We start from the raw sequence: 17,075 nt of genomic DNA on the forward strand, positions 1-17,075 counted from the left end.
AGCTCTCTCCTGTTACTTTCTGCAGGCACTCAGAGCTATGAGTTTTCCTCTTAGCACAGCTTTCATTGTGTCCCATAAGTTTGGGTATGTTGTATCTTCACTTTCATTAAATTCTAAGAAGTCTTTAATTTATTTCTTTCTTCCTTGACCAGGTTATCATTGAGTAGAGCACTGTTCAACTTCCACGTATATGTGGGCATTCTACCCTTATTTTTATTGAAGACCAGCTTTAGCCAGTGGTTGTCTGATAGGAAGCATGGGATTATTTCTATCTTTCCATACATGTTGAGGCCTGTCTTGTGCACAAGTATATATAGTCAATTTTGGAGAAAGTACCATGAGGTGGTGAGAAGAAGGTATATCCTTTTGTTTTAGGATACAATGTTCTATAAATATCTGTTAAGTCCATTTGGTTCATAATTTCTCTTAGTTTGTCTATGTTTCTGTTTAATTTCTGTTCCCATGATCTGTCCATTGATGACAGTGGAGTGTTGAAATCTCCTACAATTATTGTGTGGTGCAATGTGTGCTTTGATCTTTAGTAAGGTTTCTTTTTTGTATATAGGTGCCCTTGTATTTGGAGCATAAATATTTAGGATTGAGAGTGCATCTTGGTAGATTTTTCCTTTGATGAATAGGAAGTGTCTTTCCTTATCTTTTTTGATGACTTTTGGTTGAAAATCGATTTTATTTGATTTTAGAATGGCTACTCCAGCTTGCTTCTTCAGACCGTTTGCTTGGAAAGTTGTTTTCCAGCCTTTTACTCTGAGATTCTGTCTGTCTTTTTCTCTGAGGTGTGTTTCCTGTAGGCAGCAAAATGCTGGGTCCTCATTATGTATCCAGTTTGTTAATCTATGTCTTTTTATTGGGGAATTGAGTCCATTGATGTTGAGAGATATTAAGGAATAGTGATTGTTGCTTCCTGTTATCTTCGTATTTGGATGTGAGATCATGTTTGTATGCTTTTCCTCTCTTTGTTTTGTTGCAAAACGATTAGTTTCTTGCTTTTTCTAGGGTGTAGCTTGCCTCCTTATGTTGGGCTTTACCATTTATTATCCTTTGTAGCACTGGATTTGTAAAAAGTTGTGTAAATTTGGTTTTGTCGTGGAATATCTTGGTTTCTCCATCTAAGTTAATTGAGAGTTTTGTTGGATACAGTAACCTGCACTGGCATTTGTGTTCGCTTAGGGTCTGTTTGACATCTGTCCAGGATCTTCTGGCTTTCATAGTCTCTGGTGAGAAGTCTGGTGTAATTCTGATAGGTCTTTATATGTTACTTGACCTTTTTCCCTTAGTGCTTTTAGTATTTTTTTTCTTTGTTTTGTGCATTTGGTGTTTTGACTATTATGTGACATGAGTTACTTTTCTGGTCCAATCTATTTGGAGTTCTGTAGGCTTCTTGTATGTTTATTGGCATGTCTTTCTTTAGGTTAGGGAAGTTTTTTCTTTGATTTTGTTGCAGATATTTACTAGTCCTTTGAGTTGGGAGTCTTCACTCTCTTCTATACCTATTATCCTTAGGTTTGATCTTCTCATTGTGTCTTGGATTTCCTGTATGTTTTGGACCAGTAGCTTTTTCTGTTTTCCATTATCTTTGACAGTTGTGTTGATAATTTCTATGGAATCTTCTGCTCCTGAGATTCTCTCTTCTATCTCTTGTTTTCTGTTGGTGATGCTCATATCTGTGACTCTTGATCTCTTCCCTAGGTTTTCTATCTCCAGTGTTGTCTCCCTTTGTGCTTTCTTCATTGTTTCTATTTCCATTTTTTACTCCTAGATGGTTTTGTTCATTTCCTTCTCCTCTTTTATTGCTTTTTCCAGTAGTTCTTTAAGGGGCTTTTGTGTTTCCTCTTTAAGGGCTTCTAGTTGTTTACTCGTGTTGTCCTGTATTTCCTTAAAGGAGTTATTTATGACCTTCTTAAAGTCCTCCATCATCATGATCAATGTGATTTTAAATATAAATCTTGCTTTTCTGGTGTGTTTGGATATTTAGTTTTCACTTTGTTGGGAGATTGGGCTCTGATGATGCCATGTAGTTTTGTTTTCTGTTGCTTGGGTTCCTGTGCTTGTCTCTCACCATCAGGTTGTCTCTGGTATTACCTTGTTTTGCTATTTCTGACAGTGGCTTGACCGTCCTATAGGCCTGTGTGTCAGGAGTGCTGTAGACCTGTTTTCCTGTTCTTTCAGCCAGTTATGAGAACAAAGTGTCCTGCTCTCAGACGTTCAGTCATTCCTGTCCACTGGCTTTCAGCTGTCCCTGTGGGCAGGAAACAGGAGAGCCTGCTCCTCCTTTTCCTGGGTCCCAATGGGTAGGGGGCCCAAATGGCGCTAGGTGTTTTCCTCTAGAGTCAGAAATGTGGGCAGAGAGTAGTCTCCTCTGTTTTCCCAGGTGTGTCTGCCCCTCTGAAAGTCTAGCTCTCCTTCCCACAGAATTTGGGTGCAGTGTGCTGTTTGACCAGGTCCCTTCAGATCCAGGCACAGTCTGGACCACAGGGCTCTTGCAGCTTGAGTGCCCCTATCTTCCTGTTCCCAAAGGCCCTATACAGTTTCCTCTTGGGCCAGGGATGTCGGCAAAGGTGGGCAGAAGTGGCGGTCTCTCCTGCCCTGCTGTCTCAGGATTGCCCACACTTTTGAGCAATCAGCTCTCTCAAGCTCTAATTGTCTTAAGGATAATTTTTCTAGTGTCTTATTTCATGAAATTAATATTTTGATCATTCACTATATCTTGCACCTGGTGCTACAATAGAGCAACAATGTTCATAGCCAAGGAAGGAAGTTGGCATGGGATTCTTCCCATACATTTTCTGTTGTATAAGGAACTTCCACTAGTAATTGTCTGACAGGGTGTCTGGTGGTTTGAATAGGCTTGGCCCAGTTAATGGCACTATTAAGACCTTTTCCAGTCTTTTTGGAGGAAGTGTATCACTGTGGGGGTGGACTCTGAGACCTTCCTCCTAGCTTTGTGGAAGCCAGTCTTCTGTTTGCCTTCAGAACAAGACATAGAACTCACAGTTCATCCCACCCTGTGCCTGCCAGGACCCTGCCATGTTTCCTGCCATGATGATAATGGACTAAACCTCAGAACCTGCAAACCAGTCCCAATGTTGTCCTTCATGAAAGATTTCTTGATTATAGTGTCTCTCCATAGCAATAAAACACTAAGACAGAGTCTTTTCCATTTTTTCCTAGGATGAGAATTTTAAGTACTTCTTTTTATTCAATTACCTAATTCTACCATAATACTTTAGTTAAATCCTCCTTCTACATTTGACAAGGGTCTTTTAAAGGAAATGACTATGATATATGATTATTATAATTCTAAAAATTGAAAGTCACTCTTATCTGTCACAATGATTATATTCTAAATGGCAACAATGTCCATTTTCTCCTTCGACATTTTATATAATTAAACTTTTCTTCAGCTGGCACAAGACTTTTTATCTGCCTCAGGGTTAGTTAAATATTGAGTTGATGTGGCAGTTTGGTTATTATGAGAAAATTTAAAAATAAAGAAAAAAGTAATTGTCCAGTTTGGATATTTGAAGCAAATATCAAATGCAGTCACTATTCACCTCAAAACACAAAATTTGTAGAGAAGAACAGAATTCTTTATGTATTTTAATTCTCTTATTTATTTATTCACTTTACATTCTGATTGTAGCAACCCTCAATCCAGACTCTCCATTGCCATCCTTAATTTTTATTTAATGTATCATTAATTAAAACAAAGAAAAATTCTAATGTGAATCCTTGGCACATAAAAAAATGAAAACTTTTTTCTTCAGGAATGCAGAAAAAAGACAGAAATAACCCTGATGCCTGATGACATAAAAAAAAAAAAAAAACCTAAGGGATCTTGTGATTGTTTCCCAAATACCTATGACTAAACAATGGTGGGGACTTATGTCCTAACTAGCATAGAGAGATAGAGTAGGTTTTAAGGAAGGAGCCCTGATTTCTTTAGATGCACGAGGGTAAACTTCTATCCAGAGGAACTTGACTTTACAGTTTTCCCTGTAGCTTCTTCATCATGCAAAAAAGAGGCACAAGTCTCCTCGTGTTCTTTATGGAGTCAGGAGATTTCTAAGGAGGCAGTAATCTAAATCAATGCAGGTGGGTGAGTAGAAGCTGCCCGGATATTTGTAAACTGTAGATGCTGGCTAGAGACGTCGTGATTCTGGAGACTCACTGGAACCTACCTTATCTAAGCATTACTCTACTTCTCTCTAACATTTAGAACTTTAACTGACTGATAACATGGCTAGCCACAGCATTCACACAAACCAGTTCCGTTTTGCACCATACATATATTTTTGACAGTAAAGAAAGCCTGAATACTTATCACTGCCTTCTATATGAAATCAGACCAAGAGAACTAATTTACAGTATAAGTGTAGGGAGTACAAGAAAGTAATAAATGGATGCCACCCACCCCAAAACTCCCTCTCCTAAACAATGAGCTCCTTAAATCAAACTCCTGTGTCAAGTCAGTCTTGGAGGTCAAAGAAATGGGTCCAAGATATTTCTACTAATAAAAACAAATTAAGATTCAAATTTTGTAATCATATACTCTGATCCAATATGCTCTAACATGTTTTAAAAATAATAATTGTATTGTTTTGATGTTTATGTATATGAATATATGTGTATGTCTGAGTATCATGTACATACAGTACACTGGGATTCTAGAAGTTGCTGTCAGATCCCCTAGGACTGGAGTTGCAGAAAACTGTGAGCTGCCTTTTGTGTACTGGAACTTGAATGCAGGTCCTCTGGAAGCATAACCAGAACTCTTAACCACTGAGTCATTTTTCTAGCCTTGAAACAGTCAAATTTTACATTTGACCACTCTAGTAACACTTTGAGAAGATTCAAACTCTCTACAAGCACTGTCAAAAATCCTATAAAAATGATATTATTATAAAAAGTTAATATTTATATATAATATATTAATTTATATATTATATTCATATATTTGTGTTATGTGTGCTACATATACAATAACTTTTTAGATTTATTTATTTCATGTTTTTGTGGTGGTACTTTGACTTTATTTATGTGTACCATGTCTGCACCTATATTCATATGTAACATATGGGTGTCTGGTGTCTGCAGTAGTCATAAAAGGCAATGAATCCCTGGACCAGAGTTAAAGGAAGGTTCTTGGAACCAAACGTGAGCTCTCTAAGTGAGCAATAAGTGCTCTTAACCAATAAGACCCTACCAACATCTTGAGAAATATGGAAGCTCTACAAAACTAGAATTAGACATTTTCAAATGCATCAGATAACCATTCAAATTTTTATTTTTATCAAACAAAGAAAGAAACGAAATCATTTTCCAAAGGGAAGTGAGGTAGATTTTGTAATGTTTAATTATCACCTAGCTTTCAAACTGATGAGTTTGAGGGTGTGGTACTGGGAATAATCACACACTTTGGTCTATATCTTTGGACAATGTTTTTGAAAAGCAGAGAATTGAGTAATGAAGAAGTTAATCTGATAACTATTAAAAACCACTTTCTAAAACCATAGAGGCTCAGAAGCAACAGATGACTGAAAGCATCAGTCATAGACGATAATGATGTGGTTTTGTAAAATTCTATTTGCAGTTCAGAATAATTATTTAAATTGATGTTAGTTTTCTTCTGATTTGCCACTTCCAATACCCCTACTTTGCTTTCTAGCCAAGCCATAAGTGCATGGAATTCTGCCTGAACTTTCAATTGTGGAGGAAGAAACAGAAATGATATCTGTTCCTAAGAAGAACTATCCCTTCAGGAATAGTTGTATGATCTGCGCATAGTAGCAATGTGCCTTCTGCCACAATTTTCATGCACATGAGCTTTTCATATGCATAGTTCTTGATACGTTAAAGAGTACAGATTTGTCACCTGATTTCCAGCTACATGAGTTTTATGGAATCACAAATTTTGATTACCTAGAATTCCTACTATATTTGACATTGAATGGTTGATTTTCTTACAGAAACTTGAGTATCTATATCTTTTTACAGAAAATCCAAGATTATTTTCAAAATAAATAAAAAGTCTGAAGAGAGTGAGCAGGAATGTTAAATTGTCAAACCAGAGGCTTCTGGCCCCACTAGAAATTTTATGTTTATTTTTATACTGTGAAGATTGTGAAGATTTCTACGAGTAACTGGAATTCTCCCCATCTATCATGTTTCAGGAACAACTCATGTTGATTAAGCACAAAACAGGGATGGTTAGGGACTTTTGTCTGGGAGAAGAGATTCATGATATGTGTTTACATATTAATGAAAAGCAAACATGGGTTCTATGTGTTCATTCTATTTATAATGCTTTGAACTCAAACTTTAAAGTTTTTTTTAAATTAACTTGTGTAGAGAGGTGACTCTGAGTGATAGGTAACTGAGTGCCACGTGGTTCCATAGCCAAGAGCTACAAAGTGAGGTATTGAGATACAAAGAGACAGAAGGATAGGGAGCACTCATTCATGGCTTGTGACAGGCACAATTCTGATGGCTCGGGGTGCCTAAGATGAATAACAACTACAAAAGAGAACTGGACTGGTAAATCCAATATCTAAGAGCTTATGGAATATCTAGGACTGCAGCCATGTTCAATATTAAAATAGACTCTTCTGTTTTCAGCCACACTGGATAGCAACAGAATCAGTCACAGAGGACAATTCAGGGACACTTACTTCCCTATGACAATATTGTCACACTGTGCCATATCTCTGCTGAAGAAATTATTTTCAAGGTTTATAGTTTCACTCTCCCAGTACTTCAACTTTGTTTTTTTAAATAGTTTTCCATTAAGTGAAAAGTCTATGTCAGATACATACTACCTTTAATAAGGTTAAGAATAATATGAAGACTCTTATGAAGGCTGTCTTTTCCATAATTTCTTTCTAAGACTGTTTATCCTTTGAATAGAGGAAGAGAGGAAGACTACTGATTTGTTACAGTTAATTTTAGATCCAACCACTTTGCTGAAGTTGTTTATCAGGTTTAGGAGTTCTCTGGTAGAAATTTTGGGGTCACTTAAGTATACTATCATATCATCTATCATTGGCAAATAGGGAAACTTTTATTTCTTCCTTTCCAATTTGTATCCCTTTGACCTCCTTTTGCTGTCTGATTGTTCTGCCTAGGACTTCAAGTATTGTATTGAATAGGTAGGGAGAGAGTAGGCAGCCTTGTCTAGTCTGTGATTTTAGTGGGATTGCTTCAAGTTTCTTTCCATTTAGTTTGAAGTTGGCTGCTGGTTTGCTGCATATTGCCTCTAATATGTTTAGGTATGGGTCTTGAATTCCTGATCTTTGCAGGACTTTTATCATGAAAGGGTGTCAAATTTTGTCAAATGCTTTCTCAGCATCTGATGAAATGATCATGTGACTTTTTTCTCTTTGAGTTTGTTTATATAGTGGATTACATTGATGGATTTCCATATATTGAATTATCCCTGCATCCCTGGGATGAAGCCTACTTGATGATGACGGATGATCATTTTGATGTGTTCTTGTATTTTCTTTGCAAGAATTTTATTGAGTATTATTGTGTCAATATTCATAAGGGAAGTTGGTCTGAAGTTCTCTTTCTTTGTTGGGTCTTTGTGTGGTTTAGGTATAAGCATAATTGTGGCTTCATAGAAGGAACTGGGTAGTGGTCCTTCTGTTTCTATTTTATAGAATTATTTGGGCAATATTGGTATTAGGTCTTCTATGAAGGTTTGATAGATTTCTGCACTAAACTCATCTGGTCCTGGGCTTCTTTTGGTTGATAGACTTTTAATGACTGCTTCTATTTCTTTAGGAGTTATGGGACTGTTTAGATGGTTTATCTGATCCTGATTTCACTTTGGTACTTGGTATCTGTCTAGAAAATTGTCCATTTCATCCAGATTTTCCACTTTTGTTGAGAATAGGCTTTTGTAGTAGGATGTAGCAGAGGATGGTCTTGTGGGGCACCAATGGAAGGAGAAGCCAAGGCTCAACCTGCCAGTGTAGGGGAATGTCAGGGTGGGGAGGTGGGATAGGGTGGGTGGGGAGGTGAGGGAACACCCTCGTGGAAGAAGAGGATGGGGGGATGGGATGGGGGGTTATAGATGGGAAACCAAGAAAGGGAATAACATTTGAAATGCAAATAAGTAAAAAATAGCCAATAAAAAGGACATAAAAGAATAATATGAAGAAAAGAAACAAAACTGCTGCAGTAAAAATTTGTGACATCATGTCAAATACAATCGGGAACTGAAGAAATATGGAGATCTGAGCAACAAATCTGCAGTCTGAGATAAAACCTCCACAGAGCAAATGGCCAATAGGAAACTAGAGCCTAGTGAGACTGTTTACCTATGGGGGAGGGGTGGGAGGAGGTGAAAATAATAGACATACAGGAAGAGACTGAGGTTTCTTATAAGTTTCTGAACACAGATGGTGGCCTTTGTCCATCTTCCTAGTCATCAGCAGAAACTGCTCTTAGAATCAATGGAGATGTCTTTGTCTTATCACTAACCCTACAAAGTATGTAAGGAGCTGGGAAAATGACATCTATGAAGCAAAGAATATTCTGAAACACATTAGTGGCCTCATCTTAGGTAATCTTAACAAAGTTCTTTGAATCCCATGTATTTCTAGGAAGCATTTAAGCACAAAAACAAGGGTCACAGCGGAAAATAGTTCTTGGCAAAGCTGAAAAAGATTGCCATGTTTTGAAAAAGATACATAAATGATAAGTAAAATTAATTTAAAATATTATATTCATTATACATCAAATCATATTCATATTTACTTTTGGTCATTTCTTATGTAACATATTCTGATTTTGTATAAACCCATACAAGAGAAAGAAAAACTAAAATGAGGCAAGGCTAGGGTTGAAGCTCACTGGTGTAGCACTTGCCTATTATGTGTGAGGATTAGGTACTTCAAAATGAAAAAAACAAATAAAATATTCATAAAATAGAAAAAATTTACCTGTTTATGTAGGGATCACTACCTTGCTACATTAAAAAATGCATCATGGGGTTGGGGACTTAGCTCAGTGGTAGGGCGCTTGCCTAGCAAGCGCAAGGCCCTGGGTTTGGTCCCCAGCTCCGAAAAAAAGAAAAGAAAAAAAAATAAAAAATAAAAAATGCATCACACACACACATACTGTAAGCCAACTCAGTTGACTTGTAGAATTTCTATATGAGTATAATGTACCTGCATGTACTTTGGTTTAAAAAGATCTAATAGAAATATAAATTTGATTGCATAAAAAGACAAAATTTTATAGGACCACGTAAATATGACCAGTTGAGCAGAAACATTTGCAAGCTATGTCTTGGAGCAAAGACTAATTTTCCTACTGTAAATTTTAAAATATTTTTAATAAAACATATGCACAGATAATTTATCTTAAAATAGTTCTATGTACATTTTAAGTATTTGAAAATATGTATTCTCTTCATAAGATTATTGCAAGTTAAACTTTCACTGGTAAGTCATTTCTTAGTGATCTGACTTATAAGTTTTAAAAGTAGAACCATTTATGAGTCTATGGTGAAGCAAGTAGCCATGAATTAGTACTGACATTTCTTTCCTGAACAGTATCTATGGGAATAAACATGATAATATGTAACTTCTCAAAGTGGAGAATTAAGGCCAGATTCCTCAGAAACAATTCTTTCTTTTTAACTTTGTCAGTTATAGTTAGTTGTCTTACAGTGCGTGTGTGCGTGTGCGTGTGCGTGTGTGTGTGTGTGTGTGTGTGTGTGTGTTACATTTTAATGTAGTAAGGTAGTGATCCCATTTCTAAAAATTTACTCTTAAGCTACTCAAACAGGACAAACACACATATGTAGAATTCTTTATTACGTCATTAATTGGAACCTCACTTTAGCCTTCCATTGGCCAGTGGTTGAAAAAGCTGAGTCAAAGGTATACAATGAAGCACATGTATTTGGAAACAATAACTGAGATTCTGTAAATCAATGCAGATTAATATATAGAGAAAGCAATGTTAGATAAAATCCCATCAAAAGATTATCCTGAAAATGTTATATCTTTTTAAGAAACAAAAGAAAAATAAAAATGCATAGAAAAAACCCTAGAGCGTGGTAAAATCAAAATGAAATGATAGAAACATGAGAAGGGGAAAAGAGACATGCAGAAATAAACTTCTCTTACAGAATTTTGGAGACTTAATTTCCATATGCTTAATAAAATTAATTTTAAAATATCGACTTTCCTAAGGAAAATGTACAACATAATAATTAACCAAAACAAATTTCACATAATAATATAAACTGTACTATATGGCAGAGAGAAGGGATCTTCCAAACTTTGTATTTCAGAACTGTGTTTTACTAAATGAAATGTAAATCTTGCTGCTCTTTATGAAGCACGGTATAACTTAGTGCCTGTATACAATATGTGTGATGGTAACTTGGAATGTTAGAAAAACCTAGTGTATCTGTAAGGTGAAGTGTCTATTTGAGAATTACTTTAAGATTATTAAGAAGAAGGGAAGATCTTACACGCTGAATGTGAAAGCCATTGTCTATGTGCTAGATAATCCAAGGGGAGGAAAATGAGTGTGTGTGTGTGTGTGTGTGTGTGTGTGTGTGTGTGTGTGTGTGTTACAAAATAAAAAAATGAAAAAGAGCCTAGTTTCTCCCATTGCTTCCCTGACATGGCAGACTATACTTCCAAACCATGGGCCAAAATAAACCATTACTCTTTTCAGTTATTAATTTGGTTATGTATGTGTATTTGGAGGCCAGAAGTCAACATTGTGTGTCTTTCTCAGTACATATCCATTTCGTTTTTCAAGTCAGGGTCTCTTACTGAACTTAGAGCTCACCAAGTTAACTAGATTAGCTGGCCAGCAATCTCCAAGAATTCTCCAATATCATCCTCATTAGTTCTGGGATAACAGTTATCATTCCTGGCTTTTTCCTATGAGTTCTGGGGGATTGAACTCAGGTCCTCAAGTTTGCAGATCAAGAACATAACCAACTGGGCCATTTCCTAGCCCTTTCAAGTTTATTTTTCTAAGGTTTTTAAAACGATCAATTCAAGGTATTTCATATTTCTGCCTCCGATAAAATAAAACAAAATAAATATAATTTCACAAGTACAGAAAAATATTGATAGTAAAAAATAGTGATTTCAGGTTAGTTTGCTTTGGGAAATCTAGCCCTCTTTGGGACCTTGAAAGCTCTTTTTCAGTGGTGGCCATGAAGAAGATCTCAAGGCTGCACATCAACAAAATTACCCGCCTCACCACTTAAAAAAACAACGGCAAAATTTTTGGAACTATGTAGGTCTTCGCTAATATGATTATAATAATATCTCAATCTTGTGACAAAATCAAGGTGTGATTTAATTTGCAAAAATGACTGAGAAATTTTATCATATTTGATTTGATTTACAAATTTGGAAATAATGCATTATGCAACGAATATTTAGCAAATTCGGGTAATGTTTTATTTACAAAGGAAAAAATATCTGTGGGTCACTCAATGTAAAAATATAAATAAAACTTTAATATATACCAAAGGAAGTCAACTGAAGCTAATAATTAAAGAAATTCTTTGTAGTTTGAAAATTAGAGTCTAATGATAAACATAGTTGTTTTAAATGTCAATGGGAGATAAATCCTAAAAACTAATAAAAGAGAAATATCTTAGCAGTTTCAAAATAAAAGTAACAGTTCACTAAAAAAACCTTTAATTTGATATCTTCATATGAATCAGTTGTACACAATAAGTTTTCAGGACAGCAATATGTCTACTGGGCATTCATTCTGAGATATGAATGTAACTAAAGATGTTATGAGGTGGGGAATCTCAGCGCTGTGCATTTCTCAACACTTCAACTCGTGTTGAATGTTTTTGTCTAACTAATTAGTCTTATAATTCATATCATCTTTACCCACTAAAATTGAGGGCAAACAATGTTAAATGTCAAAACTATAGACAGAGTACTGTCTCATTCTCATAATATCCTCAAGCTAAACCTTTCTGTTCTAGAACAGTAAAGCCTTTGATTGCACTGGGGAAAGTTCCTGAGACTATACTACTACTACTACTACTACTACTACTACTACTACTACTACTAATACTAATAATAATAATAATAATAATAATAATAATAATAATAATGGCCCAGTAAAAGTATATGAAGATGTGGTTCTTCTCAATAGTATGGTAGACATATATACATTTCCTTCAGAAAAACTAAAAGACTTAGAATTTCCTGTCTTAACTGAGTGGACAGCTGAGTTATTTGGAGTCTCTTCCGAACTCAGGAGGATCTTTGTATTTCCCTCTTCTCACCCTAGTCACATAGGAGAAAGCTTTTATTGACCAATAAGACAATAAATTCTCTTGTGCCGGGATATAGAAAGCAGGCAATGTAAGACCATATCTCTGCATACCACGTCACAAATGATACATTGAAAAAAAGAGACAATGGATCAGTGTGGCATGTGGAGAAAGGCTTCAATGCAACAAGATCACAGCAGATAAACTGGAAACATGGTTGCAACCAGTAAGGTCCTGCTTCAGTAGACGCAGAGGCAGAAAAATGACATCCATTCCTGGAGGAATATCGGTAGACAGTCATGGCTTTTAGCATTCAGTCCTCAAAGATAAATTCCCATTTTACCCGAAAATAACTCCCCAGTCTATCTATTCTCCTGAAAATATTGCTTCCTGTCCCATATAAAATCTAGACTAGAATAAAATGATGTGACTTAAAAGCATAGAAGAGGCAATTTGGGAAAAAGAGAATCAAAAGGAGGAAAAATGGACAGAGAGGGCCATGAAACACAGCATAATCAAAATATGTCACACATGGTTGAGAATGTCATAGTGAAGGTCATTATGTTGAATAATGAGTATATGCTAAAAATAAAAATAAATAATAATATTCAAGGGCCATTGTGAGTTCACAGGAAAAGTATGTTAGTATACAAATGTCTTTTCCGAAGGAAACTCATGAACTAGTACAGCATGAATAGAAATGGTAACCTTGGTGAATTAATGAAATATGCAGTTATGGTTATGGGGTTACTTATTCTATAACCCTCAAATCCAATAGCTATAATTACTCCACTAAAAGTTATGTACGCAGAATTATTAAAATGAAGTATAGAAATTGTCTTTTAAATAGAGTTAAATCACAGTGAAAATTCCAACATTTTAAATATAGATTCTACCAAAAAGCCAATATTTCAAATGAAAACGTAACCAAATTATTATGTTACCAAAAGGTAGTCATAATGAATTCTTATTCAAGTGGTTGAGAATGGATACTTTGTATAATTGTTTCTTATTTAAACTTAGGATATTAATTGTTTTTCTTTTGTTTAAGCTCAGTTCTAGATGCAGGACCTTGGCATTAGTTAGTTCACACATCCTAATTGTGTAGATCCTTCAAAGTCAAGTCTGCAGCCAGTCACAGACAAAATGTCATCATATGACTAATATCTATAATTCATGTTACATGTCAGAAATGCTATAATGAAGACAGTAAGAGTGCTACTACTACATGTCATCTGTGCAGAATTGAAAACCACTTCAATGTCACCATTACAGCTATGATTATAGGAGCAATTGGTGACCTGCTCAAGTCAGTACTTGAATGTGAAGAGGTCAGCATCACTAGTCTGTTGTCCTCCTTGACTGGGAAAATAAAGATGGTTTTGCAATCTGTGGAGTGGCAAAGCCTTTCTCTTTAAAATTTCCAGCTAACATTTCCATAATGAGATCAGCATGAAAACACAAGTTAAGCATATTTTCAAACTCCTAATTATTTTCACACTTTCTTGTAGTTAAACATGAATTATTACTTTTTAAGGCAACTTTTGCCTTCATATTAAAATTTGATAAGTTAAAACATTATTCGTTATGCTATTTTTGTTTTCCAATATAACAAGGTCTGATAGCTTAATTTAATTAAGTCGACCTCATCTTTAGTATGCATATTGTATTTTCTCTAAGGAAACTTCTGCTTTTCAATCTTTCAATTCCTGAGGGAAGGCGGTTGGTTCTGCACTGGGCTCTTTTACCACTTACAACTTTCACCATATAATTAAAATGTTTGCAGTTGCTAACAACTAAATTACCTGATTAAATCACCCTTTCTGTGGCAATAGAAGTATATATACATATACATATATATGCATATATATATATATATGTTGAAACTGAAGAAAGCTTGAAGAGTTTAAGATTAAGTCTGTTGTGAATAAAGATTGATAGTCTGATGCCAGGCTGAAGTAAATGGTAGTTCTTAGACATGTAACACTGCAAGATGTGTGGCAGCGGGCAGATTTCCTCAAAGCAGCTCTATGAGACACAGTAAGATGATAAAAAGTAAGAGGAGTAGAAAGGTTATTTATTAAAATGAATATGCATCAGGTACATGGTGATGTGCTGGAGTAAGATGTAGGCTGTTGAAGATAACTTCCCAATTTCCAACTCCGTGGACAGGAAAACTGGGTGGATATTAAGGTCTTTACTAGCACAGAAAATTCAAAATAAAGTGAAAACGTGGCAAGATGGGCAATAAAAAAATGATACCTTTAGTCTCTTAAAATGAACGTAACTTAGAGACATTCAGGTAAAATGTTCTCATACAAATGGATATATGTTCCAAGGAGTCTGGGAAGGAATCCCCTCTATCAATAAATCTTAGAATTATTAGTCCTTAAGTCATACTTGTAGTTTTGCAATGAACTCAAGACAACTACAGAAATATGGCCAATCCTGGAGTGCTGGCATGAGCTTTGTAGTCTAGATGGTGGAGTAAGAGAAAGAACAGTCTACATAAGAGACTGAGAAAGAACTCCATTAAAACAGAAAGGAAGAAAGAAGCTAGGAAAATTAAACGTGACTGGTTTTACAAGGTTAAAAATGATGTGTTTCCATACAGTAGACAGTTCTATCATTTAGATAACAAGAAAAAATATTCAAGACACTGAACTGATTTTCAGGCGCCCATTAGTAATCATCTAATTGGCATGGTTATTTAAATGTTCATTACTTTGACATACAAAGCAATACATTCTATTTTACCTGTATAGAGTGACGTTTTCTTATTCCTTGTGAGGGAGAATACAATTCATTTGTTTTAAGATTTAAAAAAACAAAATCAAAACTTATGGACCTTCCACCTTAAGAATACCTGGGCTTTAAAAAAAAACAAAACATAATCCTCTTTTCAAATTTATCCTATTATATCATCTTGTTCTTTGAGGAAATACTTTTTGCCTTATTCATCTCCTGATTAGACTCCTTCTATGATAAGTGAATTCATATTCAGAAGTGAGACAACTTCAAAGCAGATAGTTCATATTAAGGATGATCTAGATTTCTGTGACCTGCTGAGGACTCTACTGAATCAGAGGGAACATTTAATCCATTTTACACATTCCACACCCTAAGCTTCCTAATTGTGCTTCTATGCAAGGATTTAAAACAATGTATAAAATTATAGGCAGATCTTGAGAGTCACAAAGAAAATAAAATTGTAGGAAATAAAAATAGCTTGATAAACTTTTGATATTAAAAAATTCAAACCCCTCCTATATACATGTACATAAAATTCAAACCAGAAAATTATAAATTTATTTGGAAATATGTGAAAAAACAAATTTTACATCTTTAAAATATATATTGAAACTTAGTAACTACAAATTTTATTTTGAGGGGTTGGGGATTTAGCTCAGTGGTAGAGCACTTGCCTAGGAAGCGCAAGGCCCTGGGTTCAGTCCCAGCTCCGAAAAAAAAAAAAAAAAAAAAAAGAACCAAAAAAAAATTTTTTATTTTGAGAGGCAATTAAATGGTAATGCCTAGAAATTCAAACAGGATTCCACTTTTTCTTCTTTTTTAATATTTATTTTTTTTATTCACTTTACAATCCTGATTACAGTTCTCCTCCTTCCTCTGTTCACAGTCACTCCTCCCACTGTCCCCAACCATTCTCTTCAGAAAAGGAGGGTCCGCCCTTGGATACCACCCCACCTTAGGGCATTTAGTCTCAGCAGGTCTAGGCTCACCGTCTCCCATAGAGGACCCCATGAACACTGAGATGCACATTTGCTACAAAAATGTAGCTCCTCCATGCTCCTGGTTGATGTCCCAGGCTCTGTGAGGACCCATGGTGCCAGGTCATTTACTCTGTGGGTCTTCTTGTGCTGACCTTGACTCACTTCATCCCCCACTCTCCCACAAGACTCCCCTTTGTCTGTGAGTCTCTGCATCTTCCTGGATTTGCTGCTGGATGAAGCTTTTCAGGAGATAGTTGTGCTAGGCTCCTATCTGCAAGCATAGGAAAGTATCACTAATAGTGTCAGGGGTTGGCTCTCTCCCGTGGGATAGGTCTCATGTTGGGCCAGTCATTGGTTGGCTGTACCCACAGTCTCTGCTGCATGTTTATCCCTTCACATCTTGTAGGCAAGATAGTATTTTATATTTTATTAATTTTGTCATACCAAATTAAATCTGATAAAATGTAGCAGCAGTTTATGTGTGTATGGCATAGGGCTTTTTTTTTTAAGTTTCCATACAATTTCCCAAATGACAAGCATGTTTACCAAAATTCTTGCTTTCCTGATTTTCTACTGACCAAGTCTATCTTCCACATAAGAATAATAAAAAGTAACCAAACCCAAAAGTAAACTCTTTTTTCAGTTTAGGCTTCTAGTAGCTGAGTAAAGAAGACTTTAAGAAACACACACACACACACACACACACACACACACACACACACACACACACACAGTGGTTTCCAAAAATTAACATGTTTTATCCTAGACAATGAAGAATATAGAAAGGCCTATCAGGTGAATATCTTTGATAGTTGTAGAATCACAGAGCCTAAAGCTATTTCCAAAAGTCTCTCTGTGTTTTTCTCTCTGTCTCTGTCTCTCTGTCTCTGTCTTTGTCTCTCTCTCTTAACACATGCATATGCACACAAACACACACACACACATACACAGTACACAAGTTTTTACAAGAGAAGTCACAGTACTGTTTCCTATCTAATATTTCTACAAAGTATAAATATATAGAGAATTAGCTATCAAGTACT

The sequence above is a fragment of the Rattus rattus genome, chromosome 7, assembly GCF_011064425.1.
Source record: "Rattus rattus isolate New Zealand chromosome 7, Rrattus_CSIRO_v1, whole genome shotgun sequence".
Lineage (NCBI taxonomy): Eukaryota > Metazoa > Chordata > Mammalia > Rodentia > Muridae > Rattus > Rattus rattus.